The 24,181-nt window shown below is 39.0% G+C and overlaps 1 long non-coding RNA gene across 2 annotated transcripts in view; it reads left to right on the top strand.

Annotated features, from left to right (window-relative positions):
* Window positions 1-23,837, top strand: part of LOC136794677 (uncharacterized) — a 137,548-nt gene extending 113,711 nt beyond the window's left edge. For both annotated transcript variants that reach the window (XR_010841753.1, XR_010841754.1), the window contains exons 2-3: window positions 22,271-22,330; window positions 23,764-23,837. This is a non-coding gene — a long non-coding RNA (uncharacterized lncRNA). The remainder of the gene's footprint in view (window positions 1-22,270; window positions 22,331-23,763) is intronic.
* The last annotated feature ends 344 nt before the right edge of the window (window positions 23,838-24,181 follow it).

The following is a 24,181-nucleotide window of genomic DNA, read 5'->3' as shown; positions in this document are numbered from 1 at the left end:
CTGCACGTCCGGAGCCTGTGCTCCGCAATGGGAGAGGCCACAACAGTGAGAGGCTCGCGTACCGCAAAAAAAAACAAACAAAAACCAATCCTTGTGTATTATTGAAGACTTGATTATAACAGGCCTATGTTAGCAGTGCCCCTTAAAAGCCCCATTACCCAGAAGAAACAAGCCCTCAATGCTAGACTTCTTAGTCAAAAGCAGGATACTTTGTCAAGTCAGTTAGATTTCTAGTGACACTGTCATCCAACTATGCTGTTTCAGCATTGCAGCAAAGCAGGCTTCTGTCATGATCACTTGAAGACTGGTAATCTCAAATATTTCATTAATTTAGGGTGGTTTACAGACCTCATGCATCGAATTTCACAGTAAGAGAACAATTTACCCTTTGCGTATTTGTTCAATTTTTGAGTCTTCCTTTCATGAGATAGATAGTCTGACATTCTTTTCTGCTCCATCCTCTTTACTGGGTGAACTCACAGATGCTGATGTATATGGAGAATTTACACCACCTTAGTCGGTCATGGGCTCCCACCTCTCTAGTCATTCCAGGACACCTCCTAGTCTTCTCATTCCAGCCAGTTCTCTCCAAATTGCCAAGCTCTCCAATTCCAGTTGATTTTCAATATGTGGGCTCTTGATGCTTCCTGTATTGCAGTTTAAGGACCCACTCTGCACATGTCTCTTTGGACCAGGCTCAATTATGTCTCTTAATCACAATTTTACATTGTCCCTCTGGCAGGATGTTGATGGAACCATCTTAGTGCTTGCCGAATCAAACCCTCTATATACTCTCTTTCTCCACTGGGGGAAACCAACTTGAAATATAAAGGAAATTTATTGCGAAGATCAGAAAAATTGCATCTTTTGGTGTCTCAATCAGACAATTAAAATATTACATTTGCATCGAAATTGTCTAAGTTATGTACTCATTTACATGAACCAGAAGTCTAGTTTCTGAATAAGATTACTGGGTCTCAGGATGAACAGAGACCTTATGTCCATTAAAAGTATTTTTTTTCCATGAAACATATATATAGTTTAAAATATCAAATGATATTCAAGATTTGTAATGAAAGATTGGAGCTTCTGCCCCATACTTTCTCAGTCACTATACACTAAACAACCAGTACTGTAAGTTATTTCCACTACCAGATACCTCCATATTTCTAAATAAGTCACTTGTGTTTCCATTGGTACATTTGTCAGTTTTAGGAATTATCTACCATCTTCCATCTAAGAACGATAAAGACCCACCACTCTTTTATCTCCTTCTTCTTACCACTTGTTTCCTAATCTTTCCAAAATAGGTATAGCACAGTTGTTTTAAATATCGCTTATAGTTGAACAGCACTGTATATGTGATTACATTTCTTTCCTTGTACATTTTTTTCCTTGGATTTCAAATAGCCCCATTAAAATTTTTTTGTATTAAACTCTCCAGGACAGGGTTTCTTTTTTTACCTTGGATCTATTTGGTCTGATACTTCTTGGATGGGATGGTAAAGGTCAGGAGGCTGTCTTGTTCATTGTAGGATATTTAGATGCATTACTGGTCTCATTCTAACACCTCCACATCTAGTTGGAACAACCAGAAATGTCTCCAGACATTGTCATATGTCTCCTGAAGAACAAAATCACCCTCACTGAGAACCACTGCTCCAGAAGAACTGGAAACTACATCTCAGGATGGTAAAGACACTTTGTTCTCAGCCAGGTCCACTATTGTGTTTTTGTTTATCTCCTCTTGAGGACATCTCTTCTGGAGCTTTCTATCCTTTCTGCAATCTGACCAGCGACTTTCTGGGACTCCCTAGGACAGCAGTCATCCTAAGACCTCCCTCCACCCACATCTGGGAAATTTCCTTTGCTTTTCTACTATGTTGAATCATCTGTTCCTCAAATGTTTTGTCTTCTTTGTCCTTTTATTCTCTTACATTTTGGAGCACCTCCTCTACCAACTTCCCGTAGGTGGATAACAGCTAAAATTTTGAAAGCTTGCATGGTGAAAATGTTTATTCTACCTTCATACTTGATTATGAAGTTTAGCTGAGTTTAGACTTCCGGTTTGAAAAACATTTTTCCTCAGTATTTGAAGGCATTGATCTATTTTCTCCTAACCTCCTATACAGTATTGAGAAATATAATGATATCCCTGATTTTGATTCCTCTTTATAACCTATATCTTGCCTCTGAGGTTTTGAGTTCCTCTTTAAAACTGGTGATTTGAACTTTCACTACACTATAACTTTTTTAAAAATTAATTAATTTATTTTTGGCTGCATCAGGTCTTCGTTGCTGCACAAGGGCTTCTCATTGCGGTGGCTTCTCTTGTTGCTGAGCACGGGCTCTAAGCACGCGGGCTTCAATCATCATCGCTCGTGGGCTCTAGAGCACAGGCTCAGTAGTTGTGGTGCACAGGCTTAGTTGCTCTGCAGCGTGTGGGATCTTCCGGGACCAGGGCTCAAACCTGCGTCCCCTGCATTGGCAGGCGGATTCTTAACCACTGCTTCACCAGGGAAGTCATTTTTAACATCTTTATTGGAGTATAATTGCTGTACAATGTTGTGTTAGTTTCTGCTTTATAACAAAGTGAATCAGCTATATTACACTGTAACTTCTAAGGTGGGTACTTTCTATCTGGAAACTCACATGCCTTTTTGAAGGCTTCTACACTCTGCCAAACCGTACACACCTCCTCTTCCTTCCCCTGGGCAACCCCATCTACTGCCTTCCTCTTTTGTGCCTTTCATCACACTATTTTATGACCATCCATTTAGAGGCCTCTTTTGCTCTCCTGTTAGGGTTGGGTTTCTTAGGGCAGAGCTTTATCCACCTGTATATCTTCATGTCCCTAGAACAATACCTCCAACACAGCAAGTGTGCAATGAATCCTTGTTGAATAATGAAGTAAATGGATAATGAAACAAGAAGAACCTAAATGCTATCAATCCATATTTGTGATTCATTTTGTTATTTTTATCCCATTTTTCCCCCTCTGAGATTTACAAGGATTATTGGTCTCTCTTTCTAGTTTTTGCTTGTTTGCTTTTAGAAGTGTCACTGAGTGGGGGAGTTCCTAGTGAAGAAGGTCATATTTTGGCTGTTCTGTGAGCCTGAAATGATGTTCATTGTATCACTCTTCCTTCCTTTTTTAAAAATTAATTTGTATTGGAATATAGTTGCTTTACAGTATTTTGTTAGTTTCTGCTGTACAGCAAAGTGAGTCAGTTATACATGTACATATATCCACTCTTTTATAGATTTCTCACTCTTCTTTCTATATCCACTCTTTTATAGATTTCTCACTCTTCTTTCTGAGCGTTCTCTCAGTTGAAGATCCAAGTGAACCCAGGCAGGAGTATGACATTATATTGGCCTTGTGTCTGATAATTCAGTTCTGAAGGTGGGATGTTGAGTGGCACAGGGTCCAGCTGGTGAGATTTTCAGCATAGAAACCTGTTAAACCACCAAAGCATCATTAATGAGATGGGATGAACTGATTTCTATTCTGAATTGCTTGGCAGTGCCTCAGTAGTGAGGCATCAAATGTGCTCAGTGTGCTATGTGGAAGACCATTTCTTTTTTTTTTTTTTGAATTTTATTTTATTGGTTTTTTTATACAGCAGGTTCTTATTAGTCATCCATTTTATAAATATTAGTGGATACATGTCAATCCCAATCTCCCAATTCATCCCACCACCACCACCACCCGCCACTTTCCCTCCTTTGTATCCATACGTTTGTTCTCTACATCTGTGTCTCAATTTCTGCCTTGCAAACCGGTTCATCTGTACAATTTTTTTAGTTTCCACATGTATGCGTTAATATACGATATTTGTTTTATCCTTTCTGACTTACTTCACTCTGTATGATAGTCCCTAGATCCATCCACATCTCTACAAATGACCCAATTTCATTCCTTTTTACGGCTGAGTAATATTCCATTGTATATATGTACCACATCTTCTTTATGCATTCATTTGTCGCTGGGCATTTAGGTTGCTTGCCGTATTGTAAATAGTGCTGAAATGAACATTGGGGTACATGACTCTTTTTGAGTTATGGTTTTCTCAGGGTATATGCCCAATAGTGGGATTGTTGTGTCATATGGTAGTTCTATTTTTAGTTTTTTTGTTTGTTTGTTTGTTTTTTGCAGTACGTGGCCCTCTCACTGTTGTGGCCTCTCCCGTTGCAGAGCACAGGCTCCGGACACGCAGACTCAGCGGCCATGGCTCACGGGCCTAGCTGCTCCGTGGCATGTGGGATCTTCCTGGACTGGGGCATGAACCCATGTTCCCTGCATTAGCAGGCGGACTCTCAACCACTGCGCCACCAGGGAAGCCCTATTTTTAGCTTTTTAAGGAACCTCCATACTGTTCTCCATCGTGGCTGCATCAATTTACATTCCCACCAACAGTGCAAGAGGGTACCCTTTTCTCCACACCCTCTCCAGCATTTGTTGTTTGTAGATTTTCTGATGATGCCCATTCAAACTGGTGTGAAGTGATATCTCACTGTAGTTTTGATTTGCATTTCTCTAATAATGAGTGATGTTGAGCAGCTTTTCATGTGCTTCTTGGCCATCTGTATGTCTTCTTTGGAGAAATGTCTATTTAGGTCTTCCGCCCATTTTTGGATTGGGTTGTTTGTTTTTTTAATATTAAGCTGCGTGAGCTGTTTATATATTTCGGAGAATAATCCTTTGTCCATTGATTCGTTTGCAAATATTTTCTCCCAGTCTGAGGGTTGTCTTTTCATCTTATTTGTAGTTTCCTTTGCTGTGCAAAAGCTTTTAAGTTTCATTAGCTCCCATTTGTTATTTTTGTTTTTATTTCCATTACTCTAGGAGGTGGATCAAAAAAATCTTGCTGTGATTTATGTCAAAGAGTGCTCTTCCTATGTTTACCTCTAAGAGTTTTATAGTGTTCCATCTTACATTTAGGTCTCGAATCCATTTTGAATTTATTTTTGTGTATGGTGTTAGGGAGTGTCCTAATTTCATTCTTTTACATGTAGCTGTCCAGTTTTCCCAGCACCACTTATTGAAGAGACTGCCTTTTCTCCATTGTATATCCTTGCCTCCTTTGTCATAGATTAGTTGGCCATAGGTATGTGGGTTTATATCTGGGATTTCTATCCTGTTCCATTGATCTATATTTCTGTTTTTGTGCCAGTACCATATTGTCTTGATTACTGTAGCTTTATACTATAGTCTGAAGTCAGGGAGTCTGATTCCTCCAAGCTCTGTTATTTTCCCTCAAGACGGCTTTGACTATTAGGGATCTTTTTTGTCTCCATACAAATTTTAAGACTTTTTTGTTCTAGTTCTGTAAAAAATGCCATTGGTAATTTGATAGGGATTGCATTGAATCTGTAGATTGCTTTGGGTAGTATAGTCATTTTCACAATATTGATTCTTCCAATCCAAGAACATGGTATATCTCTCCATCTGCTTGTATCATTTTTAATTTCTTTCACCAGTGTCTTATAGTTTTCTGCATAAAGGTCTTTTGTCTCCTTGGGTAGGTTTATTCCTAGGTATTTATTCTTTTTGTTGCAGTGGTAAATGGGACTGTTTCCTTAATTTCTCTTTAAGATTTTTCATAACTAGTGTATAGGAAAGCAAGAGATTTCTGTGCATTAATTTTGTATCCTGCAACTTTACCAAATTCATTGATTAGTTCTAGTAGTTTTCTGGTGGCATCTTTAGGATTCTCTATGTATAGTATCATGTCATCTGCAAACAGTGACAGTTTTACTTCGTCTCTTCCAATTTGTATTCCTTTTATTTCTTTTTCTTTTCTGATTGCCATGGCTAGGACTTCCAAAACCATGTTGAATAATAGTGTGAGAGTGGACATCCTTGTCTTGTTCCTGATCTTAGAGGAAATGCTTTCTGTTTTTCACCATTGAGAATGATGTTTGCTGTGGGTTTGTTGTATATGGACTTTATTACATTGAGGTAGGTTCCCTCTTTGCCCAGTTTCTGGAGAGTTTTTATCATAAATGGGTGTTGAATTTTGTCGAAAGCTTTTTCTGCACCTATTGAGATGATCATATGGTTTTGATTCTTCAATTTGTTAATATGGTGTATCACATTGATTGATTTCCATATATTGAAGAATCCTTGCATCTCTGGGATAAATCCCACTTGATCATGGAGTATGATCCTTTTAATGTGCTATTGGATTCTCATTGTTAGCATTTTGTTGAGAATTTTTGCATCTATATTCATCAGTGATATTGGTCTGTAATTTTCTTTTTTTGTAGTATTTTTGTCTGGTTTTGGTTTCAGCATGATGGTGGCCGCATAGAATGAGTTTGGGAGTGTTCCTTCCTCTACAAATTTTTGGAAGAGTTTGAGAAGGATGGGTGTTAGCTCTTTTCTAAATGTTTGATAGAATTCACCTGTGAAGCCATCTGGTCCTGGACTTTTGTTTGTTGGAAGATTTAAAATCACAGTTTCAATTTCATTACTGTGATTGGTCTATTCATATTTTCTTTCTTCCTGGTTCAGTCTTAGAAGGTTATAGCTTTCTAAATATTTGTCCATTTCTTCTAGGTTGTCCATTTTATTGGCATAGAGTTGCTTGTAGTAGTCTCTTAGGATGCTTTGTATTTTTGCAGTGTCTGTTGTAACTTCATTTTCATTTCTAATTTTATTGATTTGAGTCCTCTGCTTCTTTTTCTTGGTGAGTCTAGCTAATGGTTTATCAATTTTATCTTCTCAAAGAAGCAGCTTGTAGTTTCATTGATCTTTGCTATTGTTTTCTTTATTTCTATTTCATTTATTTCTGCTCTGATCTGTATGATTTCTTTCCTTCTGCTAACTTTGGGTTTTGTTTGTTCTTCTTTCTCTAATTCCTTTAGGTGTAAGGTTAGATTGTTTGCTTGAGATTTTTCTTGTTTCTTGAGGTAGGCTTGTATTGCTATAAACTTCCCTGTTAGAACTGCTTTTGCTGCATCCCATAGGTTTTGGATTATCATGTTTTCATTGTCATTTGTCTCTAGGTATTTTTTGATTTCTTCAGTGATCTCTTGGTTATTTAGTAACGTATTGTTTAGCCTCCATGTGTTTGTGTTTTTTGCGATTTTTTTCCCTGTAATTCATGTCTAATCTCATAGTGTTGTGGTCAGAAAAGATGCTTGATACGATTTAAATTTTCTTAAATTTACTGAGGCTTGATTTGTGACCCAAGATGTGATCTATCTTGGAGAATGCTTCGTGCACACTTGAGAAGAAAGTATAATCTGCTGTTTTTGGATAGAATGTACTATAAATATCAATTAAATATATCTGGTCTATTGTATCATTTAAAGCTTGTGTTTCCTTATTAATTTTCTGTTTGTATGATCTGTCCATTGGTGTAAGTGAGGTGTTAATGTTGTGTTACTGTCAATTTCCTCTTTTCTAGCTGTTAGCAGTTGCCTTATGTTTTGAGGTGCTCCTTTGTTGGGTGCATATATATTTATAATTGCTCTATCTTCTTCTTGGATTGATCCCTTGATCATTATGTACTGTCTGTCCTTCCTTGTCACATTCTTTATTTTACAGTCTATTTTATCTGATATGAGTATTGCTACTCCAGCTTTCTTTTGATTTCCATTTGCACAGAATATCTTTTTCCATCCCCTCACTTTCAGTCTGTATGTGTCCCTAGGTCTGAAGTGGGTCTCTTGTAGACAGCATATATATGAGTCTCATTTTTGTATCCATTCAGCAAGCCTGTGTCTTTTGGTTGGAGCATTTAATCCTTTCACCTTTAAGGTAGTTATCGATATGTATGTTCTTATGACCATTTTCTTAATTGTTTTGGGTTTGTTTTCATTGTCCTTTTCTTCTCTTGTGTTTCCCACTTAGAGAAGTTCCTTTAGCATTTGTTGTACAGCTGGTTTGGTGGTGCTGAATTATTTTAGCTTTTGCTTGTCTGTAAAGCTTTTGATTTCTCCATCGAATCTGAATGAGATCCTTGCCGGGTAGAGTAATCTTGGTTGTAGTTTCTTTCCTTTCATCACTTTAAGTATATCATGCCACTCCCTTCTGGCTTGTAGAGTTTCTGCTGAGAAATCAGCTGTTAACCTTATGGGAGTTCCCTTGTATATTATTTGTCCTTTTTCCCTTGCTGCTTTCAATAATTTTTCTTCATCTTTAATTTTTGCCAATTTGATTTCTATGTGTCTTGGTGTGTTTATCCTTGGGTTTATCCTGTATTGGACTCTCTGTTCTTCCTGGACTTGTGTGGCTATTTCCTTTACCATGTTAGGGACTATAATCTCTTCAGATATTTTCTTGGGTCCTTTCTCTTTCTCTTTTCCTTCTGGGACCCCTATAATGCAAATTTTGTTGCACTTAATGTTGTCCCAGAGGTCACTTAGGTTGTCTTCATTTCTTTTCATTCTTTTTTCTTTATTCTGCTTGACAGCAGTGAATTCCACCATTCTGTCTTCCAGGTCACTTATCTGTTCTTCTGCCTCAGTTATTCTGCTATTGATTCCTTCTAGTGTATTTTTCATTTGTTACTGTATTGTTCCTTTCTGTTTGTTTGTTCTTTAATTCTTCTAGGTCTTTGCTAAACGTTTCTTGCATCTTCTCGATCTTTGCCTCCATTCCTTTTATGAGGTCCTGGATCATCTTCACTATCATTATTCTGAATTCTTTTTCTGGAAGCTTGCCTATCTCTACTTCATTTATTTGTTTTTCTGGGTTTTTATCTTGTTCCTTCTTCTGGTACATAGCCCTCTGCCCTTTCTTCTTGTCTATCTTTCTGTGAATGTGGTTTTTGTTCCACACGCTGCAGGATTATAGTTCTTCTTGCTTCTGCTGTCTGCCCTCTGGTGGATGAAGCTATCCAAGAGGCTTGTGCAAGTTTCCTAATGGGAGGGACTGGTGGTGGGTAGAGCTGGGTGTTGCTCTGATGGGCAGAGCTCAGTAAAACTGTAACCTGCTTGTCAGCTGATGGGTGGGGCTGGGTTCCCTCCCTGTTGGTTGTTTGGCCTGAGGGGACCCAACACTTGAGCCTCAGGCCAAACAACAACAGGGCTTTTTGGTGGGGCTAATGGCAGACTCTGGGAGGGCTCATGCCAAAGAGTACTTCCCAGAACTTCTGCTGCCAGTGTCCTTGTCCCCACTGGGAGACACAGCCACCCCCTGCCTCTGCAGGAGACCCTCCAACACTAGCAGGTAGGTCTGGTTCAGTCTCCTATGGAGTCACTGCTCCTTCCCCTGGGTCCCAGTGCACACACTACTTTGTGTGTGCCCTCCAAGAGTGGAGCCTCTGTTTCCCCCAGTCCTGTCAAAAGTCCTACAATCAAATCCCACTAGCCTTCAAAGTCTAATTCTCTAGGAATTCCTCCTCCAGTTGCTGGACCCCCAGATTGGGAAGCCTGACATGGGGCTCAGAATCTTCACTCCAGTAGGTGGACTTCTGTGGTATAAGTGTTCTCCAGTTTATGTGTCACCCACCCAGCAGTTATGGGATTTGATTTTATTGTGATTGTGCCCCTCCTACCATCTCACTGTGGCTTCTCCTTTGTCTTTGGATGTGGGGTGTCTTTTTTGGTGAGTTCCAGTGTCTTCCTATTGATGATTGTTCAGCAGTTAGCTGTGATTCTGGTGCTCTAGCAAGAGGAAGTGAGTGCACGTCCTTCTTTTCCGCCATCTTGAACCAATCTCGGAAGATCATTTCCTTTCCTTGGCAGCCTAAAGACTGCAGTAGATAATGATATCTTAATCTAAGTCCCTCTTCAGAGAGAGCATCACACACATTTCTGAGATCAAACTAATCTCCAGCTACTTTGCTGTGTGGACCTGAAAAAGCATGTTCCAGAGTCAGGACCTCAGATTTCTTCTTTTTTAAAAAAATGTCACCTTTCCCGGGTCATCATCATAAACTTTTATATCAAGAGGCTGATCCTGATAAAGTGAGGAATGGAATAGTTTAAATATGGGATGAGAATGATTTTTAAATGCTGGAGGGATTTGCCTAAAATCATTCATGTTTTTCTATCCAGCGAGTCCTTTTTTGAGTCCTGTTGGAACGATGACAGACCTTTGAATATTTTCTTCTCTCTAATCAATCATTACTTCGAAGAACCTGGAGAAGATGTGAAAAATGAAATTGATGTCTGTTGCTTTATGGCCAAAACCCAGGCCCACCCACTGCACTTTGTTGGGCAACCCCTTTCTAGATCAAAGTCGCGTTCCCCAGGAATAAACTCTTAGGTCATTCACCGGCAGCCTGTTATGTTGTTGTTACATTGGTGCCTGACTGTTACCTACTCCAGCCTCAAAACTGGAATGGGTAATAGTTCAGTTCACGGTTTTAGTCTGAGGCCCATCTACAGCTGTATGTCTGGGGACCACTTATCGTTAGTTTCCTTGTCTATAAAATAATAGTTGTCACAGAACTTTGCAGTGGACATCCCAGGAGAAGTGTGTAAAGGTCGAGCAGGTGCCTGGAGTCTGAAAGGGTGCAGTACAGATACTCTCTCTTTCCTTACCTGTGAAAGGTGACCACTCATCTGGGGCATTTTTTTAAATTTATTAAAGCAAGGAAGAAGTCTTCATCAGAGGGTTCTTCCTCTTTATGGACGCCTGCCACCCCCTGACCCATCAGCTGCTAAGTGTCAATAATTCTGCTGGTTTTCCTTCCCTGAACACAGATGGTGGAGGCAGCATCAGACAGTTTCCCAGGCATGCTAAACTGAACTAAAACATCACCCAGGGAGAGCCCCGTTCTGTTGAGAAAGAATCGTCCAGAACCTGAAGTAGTTGTAAAACACAGAAAAGATTCCAGGATCACAAGCACCCCCTAGGGAGTGGCCAGGAAAACGGTAAGAGGTATTAAAGCCTCAGCTGTATCCCCATACACAGCTCTCTGTGGACAACCGCATCTCAACTAGGGTAAATCGGCTAAATCGTGAGGTGACTGCTTGCCTGGCTTCCCTTTGCTTTCCTTGCTGTGTTAACCCATGAATCATTGTCCCTGTGGCTGCAAAGGTTGGGAATTTTGGTAGATGGAAAATGAGAATGGGAGTGAGATATATTAATTTCCTTTCCAGGAGTCTGAATTTGGAGGAGGCCTCTACTTTTTCCCTATCAAAATTATACTTACACCAGCAGCGCGGGAGTGATTGAAAGCATACTCTTTGGAGTTAGACTTCCTGGGTTGATGTCCTGACTATGTAATTTAATCAGCTATCTCTCTTTCGGTGGATTATTTGACTTTTGACCTTGATTTTCTCAAACTGTAAAATGAGAATAATAATATTAGTTCACTCAGAATTGTTTAAATTTTAGAATGAAATTATACATATGAAGTGCTTAGAATAATGCTTAACAAATAGTGTGCACTCAATAAATGCTGTATTTGCTCTCCTTGTAGCAAATTGCTGGTATCCATGGCAAGAACACTGGCTTTTACATTCAGTTATCTAAGATTCTCTAAGACAGCTCTGGCATAATTTCTTCTGAGCTAGCACTCGGGTGACGCTGAAGACATCTTTTTCTATGTCTTTCATTCCTGGAGACCTCTGAGGTTTAAAGTTATATGTATCTTCTTTCCTTAGCAATCAATATCCATTACATATAGCTCACGGTTACCGCTTTTCCTGGAGAAAGATGTTAATGGATTCTGCCAAGGCCACGAGGCGGCCACTTCCTTACAGAACGGCTTTTGAGTTTCTTAAAAGCCTGACCTTCAGTTAGAAAGTGATCAGGAAGCTTCCAATAAGCTCAGGAGTCTAATCAATATTTCTCAGTCTTTGGTGATGATCAGTTATCATCAAGGGTCCACCACAAAGTCATGTAAGTCACACAGGCTGTGGCTTTTCCTGACATTGTCTATCCATTAGGTGTCCCTGGAAAAGGGGGAGCTCCTCAAGTTTCCACGGCAGAAGTGGCTAATCTGCTGGCCTTCTAAAAAATAAGTACACAGATAATACAAATTTAAAAACAAAAGCAAAATCTCACAGGAGTCTTCAGGAGACTGGGTTATTTGGGACTGTTGACAGGTCAGCTTCAAGAAGACTGGATTGCAGAACTGAGAGTAAATAGTATTTGTCTTTCCAATTTAAAATCTCCAATCATAGCTTTCAGGCTGCCAGCCCAGCTCCCCTTTTGTTCAGTGATAATGATCCCTATTTTTCTACCTCACCTCACGACCCTGGCAGACAGGAAGTTGTGTCTGGCTAAATTCAGAGTTACCTCCTTAATAATCAAGAACAGGACTTTAACACATTTCTTAGTAAGTTTATTTAAAGTCATGATTTTGACGGCCTGGTGTTGTCTGACAAAGGGATGAAATCGTCCAGCAAGCTGCCCGCTCACAGGAGATTTAGTTTCCTATGTCGCCACCTAGTGACCATTCTAAGAACTTCATTGATGGGTTGTCAGGTACAGACAGACCTGCCACACATGTGCACGTTTATAAGGAGGTTATTAGCTTTCTTTAGAATATATTTCCCAGTTTTAGCACATGTGTGTGCTAAAATGTGTTTTTTTTAAATTCTACAATCTCGTGTCAGTACAGGTGCTTTGAGAAAGAGGCAAATTGGGTATATGGAGCTGGGTGATATTTGAGAATACAGTCATCCCTCTGTAATCATGAGTTCTGCATGCAGAGATTCAACCAACTGAGGATGAAAAAATATTTTTAAAAAAATTCACAACGTTCCAAAAAGCAAAACTTGAACTTGCCACATCCCAGCCACTATTTACATAGCATTTACATTTTATTTACAACTCTTTACAAAGCTACTATTTTCATTGTATTAGGTATTATAAGTAATCTAGAAATGACTTAAAGTATACTGGGAGGATATGCTTAGGTTATATGCAAATACTTTGCCGTTTTATGTAAGAGACTTGAGCTTGGGAGGAGTTTTGTTTGGGGGGTCCTGGAGCCAATCCTCCACAGATAGCGAGGCAGGACTGTAATGGATGCTATTGGGAATGCTGGTTCTGTTTTGTTTTCATTTGGGCCACCATCACTGCATTCCTGGCAGAGATGATGTAAAAATATACTTGAGATTCCTTGGCACTGTAGCATTTAGACAATATATTATAACAAATACGGATTCTGATTTTTTTTTTGGAGAATTTTTAAAAGTGATTTTGTGGGAAGTTAAACTGCAGAATCTCTCTTCCAACTGCCTTCCACCCCCTGCAATGTACAGCCACTAATGTCTCTGCTCAGTTTGACTTATTTTTATATTTTACTGATTTCTATGGGTTTCCCTGGTTCTGTGTCACTCACTGGTCAGAAGTTTGGTCAGCGGTTTTGCTCAAATTCTGGGAGCCGATATACCTTTGGCCCTCTGCCCTTGATCAGTGCCTGGGCTGGGGAGCATCGTCAAAGTTCAGCTGGGTTTCGCTCATGCCTTGGATTTTCCTCTGTGGCGCTCTCTCAGCTACTCACCCCCCAGGTGGGGGTGGGATGGTGTGGGGGACTTGTCAAACCTGCCATGCTTCTCTCATGCCCACACCCCCCTCTTCCCATTTCAGGTCGGTCCACTCTCGCCCTCCCTATGACTAAACCTCAGCCTCACTAAGATGCATCTTTGTCCTATTTGTTTTCTGTTGGCACTTTTGCTGATCCATCGCCTGAGTTCCTGCTCCCCACCCCAAACCAGGCGACTGAATGTCCTTAAAAAGTGTAAATACGAAGTTAGATAAAAGGTCTTGGAAGGAGCAGTGCACGTGATGGGCCCTGAAGCCCCAGCTTCGTGAGCTTGCCGATAAATCTGCCTCTGTCCAGGGCAGAGGGCACAGGACCCAGCTGTAAGCACAGCCCAGCACCCCAAGACACAACATCCCAGACCCGTAGCAAGCTCCGTCTAAGTTGAGGCAAGTACCAGCATCAGGAAGGGTTACTTATTCGTGGCAGGGCAGCAAGGCACTCACGGGGCTGAGGTGGGAGGCAGAGGTGCTCGGACAGTAGGTCTAGCAGGTGTGTCCATTCCCACCAGGAGTTCTGTCAGTGCTTGTGGGTTCAAGGGAAAGGATGCAAACCCTGGGAGGTGACAAGAGCTAGAAATATCAAGGCTGTGAAATCATAACTGGCTCCATAACCAGGGACAGAACTGGGCCTACAAGGGGCCCACTAGTAGGGGATGGCTGTGAAAATGCTTCCTAATCTGTAGACAATATTGGAAGAAGAAGATCCCTAAGAAATAGAGCAGAGAGAGGCAGCATTTGAAAGGACTGTAGGTAAAGTCTCTAAGGCCCAGGCTGAGTAGTATGAGCAAGCATGATGAATACCACCTGAAATTAAAAAGGGGCTCGATGGTCAGAAGGCCCCTGGGGTTATTTGAAAAACAGGGAAGCAGATTAGAAGACTAGAGTGATTACCTAGGCAGGAAGCAATGAAGCAGGAGGACTTAGGGAATTCCAGACATATTTATAATTGGAGGGAAGAAATTTGAAATAAAAAAATCACTAGAAATTGGTAGCTGAATGTGGAGCCCAAGACAGAGGACATGAGTGACGTCCTCGGAAAGGACGCCATGAGGGGAGTTTTCTGAAAGAGATATGGGAACAATAAAAAAAAAAAAAAAAAAAAAATCAAGAAAATGATTCTTTAAAAGGGGGAATATCACCAAAATGTATGTTATTCATCAACACGTATTGTTCAGGCAAATATGGATATGTGGACATCCCTTCATTTTGTCTTTTAAAAAAAAATTGTTTATAGTTGATTTGCAGTGTTGTGTTAGTTTCAGGTGTACAGCAGAGTGAATCAGTTATACATATACATACATCCACTCTTCTTTAGATTCTTTTCCCATATAGCTCATTACAGAGTATTGAGTAGAGTTCCCTGTGCTATACAGTAGGTCCTTATTAGTTACCTATTTTATATCTAGTAGTGTGTATATGTCAGTCCCAGTCTCCCAGTTTAACCCTACCCCTGCCCCCTGCTTCCCCCCACTTCCCCTCCCAACCATAAGTTTGTTTTCTACATCTGTGACTATTTGTTTTGTAAATAAGTTCATTTGTACCATTTTTTTTTTTTTTTTAGATTCCACATATAAGCAATATCATATGATATTTGTCTTGGACATGAGGATTATTGTTTGCTTTAATGAGGCTAGTGTATATGATATGGAATTTCTGTTTTATCAAAAATTTACATAAAATATTTCAATTAGTATATTTTGCATTAAGCGTGCCTTTATCAGTATTGTTTCTTTCTTTCTTTTTTTTTTTTTAAGGATAAAGATTTATTTTAATGAGGTAAGTATTCATCATCTCTTTTAAGTGTCCAACTTATCCTGTGGAGCATAAACAGGAGACAGGCACTTTTGTGGAGGCCATAGCACAGAGGCAGACTCTGTATCTCCTACCAAGACCAGACTCATGTCCCTCTGGAAAATAGGACAAATTAAATCTATAGCACCTATCAATATATATTGTGAAACCTGATTTCATTACCATATTTCTGGTAAATGCCCTTGGTGCATGAATGCATTGCCCATCCAAGGTGCCAGTTTTGTTTCTTAAAGGAATAGCTTTGATTAGAAAAACAGATGCTTTTGGAAAGCACACTAGGTACAAAGTGCTGAGTCACTGCTGTCCTTTGCTGATTTCACTCACTCTTTCCATCAACCAGTCAGCAGAGCCGCAGAAATTCACCAAGAACCACCAGCTTTCTTCTTTGATGTGTAGCCTTTATTTCATTGTATCAGAAAATTTGCAGTTAGCCCTTGAAAACTTTATTTCAGTAAGTGAAAAAATAATTGCAGATAGCTTGAGCAGTTAACGAAAAAGAAAATAGAGGACACATGAGAACACTTTGAGGAGCCCCCATATAAGCAGGAGCTGAAATCATTCCCAGGACAATCTGGTGCATCACCGTCAACTGACAGGAAGGGAAGGAAACAGTGCAGAAATTGCACACGAAGTGCTCAAACCTGTATATTGTAAGGATGTCAAAAGCCCTTCGTGGGAATTGTCTTTCTTCTCTGCTGGAGTCAATTTTCTGAAATTTTTGTAATGCTCTGACTTTTCTGTCAAGTTCTTAAGGAATTCTAAAAAATAAGGAATTTTTGAATTAACTTCTAGGCATTTAGAATTACCAGGAGCATTTCATGTCCTCTTTGGCTGCCACCACAAGTTTAAGAAGGATTTTTGTAGTTAAAGTGGTTATTCTTTTCCCTCTTTCACTGTTAGGACTGAGTGGGACAACTGTGTGTACCTTTTAATTAACCAGTGGAATCTGATGTTTCCTGCACCGATTTCCTTGGCATCTCTGCAGGAGAGAAGTTCATTTAAACCATAATTAATGGTAATTATGTCAGGTTAAGATAAGTACTTTTATGTTCCCAAAGAAATAACCTGTTATTAGAGATGTTTTACTTCTTAGACTCAGCGTTGTAATTTACTATCCTCTAAGTTTTGACACTTTTTTTTAAGTAATTAGATTAATATTTTGTAAGAAAATACTAGAGCAAGAAGACTATTTTTTGTATTAAGTTAAGGAGCATTTGAAAAATGGTAGATGTTTTTGGTAGCATATGTCTATGCCATTCTACAGGTAAATATTATAGAAGATGTTGTTTCTCTTCACCGTTTTCTGTCTGGATAAAAATCACTTGAAAAACTACCAGAAATATGTGTAGCAAACACCTAGGGAAGGTTAAGAAGATCTTGCATCCAGAATCCTCAGCCTAACCTTGCACAGTCATTTTGGATATCCAATTTCAAGCTCTAAATAAAAAGACATGGTTAAAAGTAAATTGTTTTCTGCAAAATCTATAAGCATGTTATATTTCATTTATATCTACTAATTACAGTAACCTTTCTGGATTCTGTTTTACTTCATTTATTCACATTTTCCCAGATCGCCTTAGCCATGGCTAATTAAGCAGTCATTATAAAATAAAATCAACAAGCCTATCACAAAAGAAAGAAAACCATTTTATTTTTCAATACAAGAAGCCAGTTTGCTTGCACTAAGGAGCATCTCTTTCTACTCCCCAGTATGAGACAGATTGATCCTTGTGGAGTGGAAGGACCATCAGAGAAGTCTTTCTTTCCTTCTCCATCCCAACAGGGAAAGTGTATTGGGCAGTATTTCTGGTAAGAATGCTTTCTTGGGGAAAGCTTCACATTAACCCAGTACATTGTAGGGACTCAACAAAAGTCACTGAATGGATGAATGAAGGAATGAAAACAAAAACTCTGAAATGTAGCCAAACAATGCTCATTTTGTCTCCTTTTGGCAAAAATCACAATTTTTTGATAAATTTTCTGACATTAGACATAATAATTCAAAAGTGAAGTCATCCCTCGGGCATAGTCAGTTATTGATTTGTAAGTGAAAACTTCAAAGTAATCATGAAAAAAATTGTTCCATTAGAAAGGATACCTTTTCTATGATTACCAGTACTGTTATGTCCTTTAAAATACCTCATGAGAACCCATGCGTATGTATACTCTAGCCAAGAAAAGTTTGAGAAAGAAATTTTGTTTTTGTTATTTCTAAAATGTATTCAGATTCTGACACTTGAATTCTAGCTTGCTCCTTCAGTCAGGTTGAAAACTCAGACTAAAACATGCACTGCTGAATTATCAGTTAGAAATTTAAGCATATCAGGGGAAACAATTTCAACCCTCCTAATCTTTTGATAAGAACAGAGGATCTCTCCAATCAATGAGTAGACAAAGAACATAAAAGGAGGCTAGCATTTGAAAAATTTTAAAAAGAGGGAACCCGTCTGTCACAGGAACCTACCACTTTGGCACTTGGATTGGGATCTGTGATTCTTCTTGGCTCTTTATTTGCAGGTTTCTATAATAAACACATTTTGTTGTGTCAGGAACCAAACCAGATTTCACACACAGGCACACATACACGTGAGCACATATACACACAGACCACCTCTTTTTGATCCATGAAAAACCTAAGACTGTAGATCGCTAGGGAATGGAGAGGATGGGGGTGGGCAATGATAGTTCAGGATAAGTGAAGTTTTATCAGAAACCGTGTTTCCTTGTTATCCTGGTTGTAACACTCTCCAACAATATATTTGGTAAGAAGATTGCCAAACATTTTTCAAGTACTAGAGCTTTCATTCAAAAAAAAAATCTCAGTTGAAATCCCAGTAAAACCAATTTATAAAAAGGGACTGTGCTGGTGGAGCAGGGCATGGGGAGGTATGCTCATTCCGTGGCACCCTGACTGTACAGCACGTTCTGAGACCCTTTTGTGTGACAGGCAGATTCTGTGGAGCCACAAGCTGAACACTGCCTAATCACACCCTTCTAGCCATTAAACGATGCGTAATGAGAACTGCTGAGTTTATAAAGATGTAGTTGAGAGTCTCGGTGATTTCGGCTCCCAGTTCTGAATAAGAAGTGTTCTGCGTGACCTTGAGGATACAGGTGTCGATAAAGATTCCAGTGGTACAGGTGCTCTTAGAAACCTGGTAATATCTCTATTTTGGCTCCGTGTCTCTCGTGCCTGTGTGGGCTGATTTAGCTAATTTGTTTCTTTCTCATCAATATTTATTCAGGGAAGACATCTCCTCAGTTAGTGGAAAGCCCATTGCTTACCAAGGCCTCTCTGGAAGCTGTCATTGGGTTTGACCCTGGAACCAGGGCTGGGACCAGGGCGAGGTGAGCAAGGCATTTGTCCCGGGAGCAACATTTGAGGGGTACAAACAGACTCTGTGATCACAATAAATAATACGTTCATGTGTTGTTTTTAAAAAAAAAATCAGAACTAATTCCCAAGAATTCATGATGAGCACAGTCAGTATTTTAAATAATGACAGTATCTGACTGTGTACTTACAAGAGTCACTGTGCTGTTTACCACCCTAATCCCAGCCCTGCTGAGAAGTAGCAAGTTCCTGTTTCTGCCTCAAGTCAGAGAGCCATGTTATGTTGTTGGAAATTTTCAAGGAACCAATGAGTGGTCAAGTGGCACCAAGATTATTCGTGAAATGTACACAGACCAGCACAACCAACAGAAAAGAGCCAAGGGACCATACCAGCGTGATGTAGTACGGACTCAAGAAACTGATTGGAAGTCTCTCCAAGGACTCTGCAGTTCTTGGCTGATGAAAAGAAATACTCTTAACCTGCAGTTAGTGCTCAAACAAATATGACTATTTTCCAAGCCTACAAAATACATTTGCTGGTCGTCTCTAGAATACAGTCCTAGTAAAGGTACAAATATTGAAACACACAGAGACAGTATTCTTGCCTAGGTTGTTCTCTTGTGATGGATGAGTCTAACAACTTATCTGTAAATCAAGCATACATATAAGAGGGGGAGTTTCTTTACATGTTATGATATGAGTAGTTCAAGGTCAGTCTATTAGCTTCCAAATCTTAGAGTCTCTAATTGTCTACATGCCTGAAATTCCACAACCAGGCACATCCCTTTGGACCTTTGGACCTTGGAGGTCTTCCAGAACTTACTGTTGTAATGCAGATGTGCCCTGCTGAAGTTACCCTTTTTGAAGTGCTTTCTTTTAACTCCCAGTGGACAGTAATACAACCAGGCAGCAAGGTTCAATGGAAACAGGACCTAGGAGAGGCACTGGGTACCAGACAGAAAAGCTAACCAAATATCATTGATGTAACTGGGAAAGGACACCAAACACAGATCTTTTCCAAACCACAATTTTGCGGAGAACTGGCCTTTGATGGGTAACTAATGTATCAAACAGGAGTCAGCTAAATCATTATTATTCATATAATTTTATGACAAATAATACAAAAAACCTAAACAAGAGATTCAAGGACCCAAACTGGCCTATACAATCTACATTTAGAATATATTATGCTATATGGTTAATTAAATTCATTCATATATTTAACAAATATTTATTAAGCTCTTCTTCTAAGTTCCCCCATTTAACTAAAAATCCAAAAAGCCCTTAAGGATTTTGTATTCAATATAAATATGCCCCAGGCTCTATTTGAACCTCTGGTGACTATCTATCATTGATCATATGCTCAGGCTAACTTCACCTGAATCCTTTCTCTGGGAGTGCAACTGTTTTGCACATTAATTTAAAGAAAATGTAATTAGGAAAGTTACTGTGACAGTGCATGAGGCATAGTAGATATTTAACACATATTAAGTGCTAAATATATACCAAACACGGTGCTAAGTGCATTTACATTCAGTTTCTTATTTAAACCTGATGTTAGCATCCTGTGTTTTCATATCAGAAAATCTCAGTGTAAGCTTAAAAAATTATTACACAGTATTTTCCTTTCATTTGCATGGACAATGAAGACTTGTTTATTTGGGTCACCACTGGTATAATAAAATGTATGAGTGGATAAAAATGATAAACCATCATATTACCAAAGAAAGGGTAACTATACAGACATAAGTAAGAGAAGTTCAGTAAAAGCCTTTCTACTATAATGTCATATATGTGTTCCTGGAGGTAGGGTGGGAGCTTGTTCTGTAATATTGTACAGTAAAAAGCACAAGGCTTTTGGGACATGGAGAGTTGAGGTAAAGCATTCCAAATCCCTGGAGCCGTGGAGCAAGATTACCACTAACCAAAAAAAAAAAAAAAAAAAAAATCCTAATTTAAAAATACTAGCACCATTATATTTTCATTGGCATTTGCATCTAACAATGAACAGTTCATACTTCCTTCAAGACTTAGGTCCTAGTGGGCAGTTTCATCGGTATAATCTTACCACAAATTCTTTCCTCACTGGTTAAGTTTTTTGAAAGGAATGCTTTTGTAGCTTCCTAACCAGCACTCACATTTTTTTTTTTTTTTTTTTTTACACTGAGTCAAATGCTTTGGAAATCATAGCTGTTGTTAAAGGTGCTGAACACATTGCTTGCAGGGACTTTTACAGGACTGTCAGCTTTATTTATTAGGTTTTCATATATTGCTATGGGTGTTATTTTAATCAACTTTTCTTTTAATGTAAAAGATACACAAGGAAATGTACAAACAGAAAGTATGAGGTGGGTGAATTTTTAAAAATGAGCACCTATGGGTAACCGAACCCCACCCAGATCAAAACGTAAAACTTTACCGTTCCCTCTGAAAATCTTCCCTGTGGTACGACTGTCCTGACTTCTAATACCATAGAGTAGTTTTGTCAGTTTGAATTTACATAAGTTGAATCATACAGTTTGCTTTTGGGTTTGGTGTGTTGTCTAAGAGTATGTGACAGTAAGATATCACATACAATAGTATGTTGTAAATGTCAGTAGTTTGTTCATTTTTCCTTCTCTGTACTGTAGTGTTGTTGGACATTCGTATTATTTTCACTTTTTGCAAATAATGCAGTTGGAACGTTATTGTTGATGTTTTCTGATATACACATGTACACATTTCTGTTTGGTGTGTTCATAATGACAGGAATTGCTGGATTACAGGGAATGTGTATGATCAGGTTTAGGGTATAGTATGAATTTTACCTGTTGGTTGTACCATTTCAAGTTTCATTAGCTTTTATGAGAGTTTTTACTCTCTATATCCCTACTAATAATTGGCATTGTTGCCCTTATTCATTTTTAGTCATTTCTTGGGAAAATACAATACAGATAAGAAACACACACAAAACAGATTCATGGCTTAATGAACCATTTAAGGTAAATATCCTTGCAATCACTGCATTGATTAAGGAATAAAACTTTGCCATTTCAAGTTTCCTATCATTACTGTCACCCACTTCTTCCCCCCAAATTAGCCACTTTCCCAACTTAAAATAATGACCTCCTCCTTGCATGTGATTATACTTTTACCCCTGAATATTTATCTCTTAACACTATCATTTAGTCTTGTACATTTTAAATTTTTTACGAGAAAAAGATTTTTCCCAGTATTTTTCTGATACTGATCTCTAATAGAGTTTTATTTTGAGAACATATTTTGTATGACCCCAATTCTTTTAAATTTATTAAGATTTGTATTATATCCCAGAATATGGTTTATGCTTGTACATTTTTCCAGTCATGCACAAATTAGTATTTTATTTAACCAATATATTCTGCTCTGAAATAGTGTCTTGGTGTGTTTGAGTCCTGCCATCCTCTCCTTCCCCACCTGTCAACTGAAGGTTATTGGTGTGGAATCATGTTAGACTATTCTGCATTTCCCACCTCACTTAGCTTAGGGATAGTTCCACCTCAAACATACATACAACTACTTTTAAAATTGATTAACTAGTGCAAATGATATTTTCTTACATGTAGGGGGTGAATATCAGGTAAGATGGACTCAGTCCTAGTCTGCTGCCCATTACCAAAGTATCCTTTATTCTCCACTCCTAGGATTTCTCTCGGTGGGCTGTCAAGAAAAGAGTTGAATGTTGATACCAGCTAAAGTATGAGGTAAGCCTGTGGTTAATATTAAATCATCGAGGAAATTTTTTAAAGACTGATACTCATGTTACACTCTATAACAATTAAATCTGATGGAGGAATCAAATTTAGTATTTTTTTAAATCCCCTTTTTAAAAAAAAAATTGGAGTATAGTTGCTTTACAATGTTGTGTTAGCTTCTGCTGTATAGCAAGGTGAATCTGCCATGCGTATAGAAATATCCCCTCTTCCTTGGATTTCCTTCCCATTTAGGTCACCACAGAGCATTGAGTAGAGTTCCCTGTGCTATACAGTCCGTTCTCATGAGTTATCTATTTTATACATAGTAGTATATGTATGTCAATCCTAAATCCCTTTTGATTCCAGTGTGCAGCAGAGTTTGGGAGTCACTGGGATAAACATTTCAATGAGAGCAAAGTGTGTAAAAGCTTGACTTATTACTAGTCTTACTTGGTCTTCAGTAAGAGGCTTATACTTTTCTCCCATCTCTATGGCCATAAAGCTTACATAGTCTCAGGCATGGTCCCCTTCAACACACAGAGAATACAGACATACCTTTGAACTTGCTTCAACTTAATACATTTTTTGTAACGAATTAATACTATGACAACCACACCACCAGTAAAAACCAGGATGAGCACAACCACCAGGGTGGAGATATCTGTAACATTAAAACACATGGACTGGGCTTCCCTGGTGGCGCAGTGGTTAGGAGTCCGCCTGCCGATGCAGGGGACACGGGTTCGTGCCCCAGTCCGGGAAGATCCCACGTGCTGCGGAGCGGCTGGGACCGTGAGCCATGGCCGCTGGGCCTGCGCGTCCGGAGCCTGTGCTCCGCAACGGGAGAGGCCACACAGTGAGAGGCCCGCGTACCGCAAAAACAAAAAAACAAAAAAACACATGGACTTCAGCCAGGACATCAGCTCTAGGACAACGGAATATTAGCATTTAACTGAGTTGTTACAATTCTGCTTCTTCCTTCCTTAAAGGGCTTTAATTCTCCCTCCACCGGTTATTTTTTTTTAATAAAGTAAAAGGCCAAAACATTGCACAAATTTTTATCTGTATTAACAATTAACACTCCACCCAAGATTCCATTGTGTTTAAGGGAATCACAGTCAGCAGGAAAAGTTGGATTGTCAGTTATTGACTATAGAAAAGGCCTTACTGTGTTATGGGTTCTTAGAAGAACTCATCCAAATTGAGCTAGAAGGAGATACGTTCATTCTAAAAAGAAATTTTAGTAAATTCAAACTTGGGTTTTTAAATATCCAACGTACCAAGAAGACCACACAAATCCATACAGAAATACAACATATGTGTAGTAGACTTAGCATATAAGCAAAAAACATTCTCACTGGTGAGGCTTTTGATATATGCAAGATATTACATTAACCTAGGATGCTCACTGGTAACATTTAAGGTTTCCTCCCATTCCGCAGATGCCCGTACTGCCTCACACTGGCACTCAAGTTCACCGTTATCCACCTGGAAGAGCCATAAATCATCGAATGAGGTAAGTTGTGTTTTGCAGCTCATTTAGCTTAGTGCCAGCTCTACATCAAACACACACACCCAAAAATACACACGCCCACACACTCATGAACCTTTTATTGGTTAATTAATTAAACTGCATACCAAAGTCAATGTTGGGAAAAATAAGCAAACAAAATACAAGGAGCAGCTATCTTTGAAGATGGCCTTGGAACAAGAGAATGATCCTGACAAATTCAAAACCAGATGAGCCAGATAGTTTGACTTATTTTTACAGAAGCCATAAATCTTATTAAATGAACAGCCCGGCTAGAGCTGAACATGTCATAGCCAAAGAGGAGACTCTAACTAGGCTTAGTAACAGTG

The sequence above is a fragment of the Kogia breviceps genome, chromosome 8 (assembly GCF_026419965.1).
Source record: "Kogia breviceps isolate mKogBre1 chromosome 8, mKogBre1 haplotype 1, whole genome shotgun sequence".
NCBI lineage: Eukaryota > Metazoa > Chordata > Mammalia > Artiodactyla > Physeteridae > Kogia > Kogia breviceps.
Note: the sequence above shows the minus strand (reverse complement) of the source record. Positions and strands in the feature narration are given on the sequence as shown.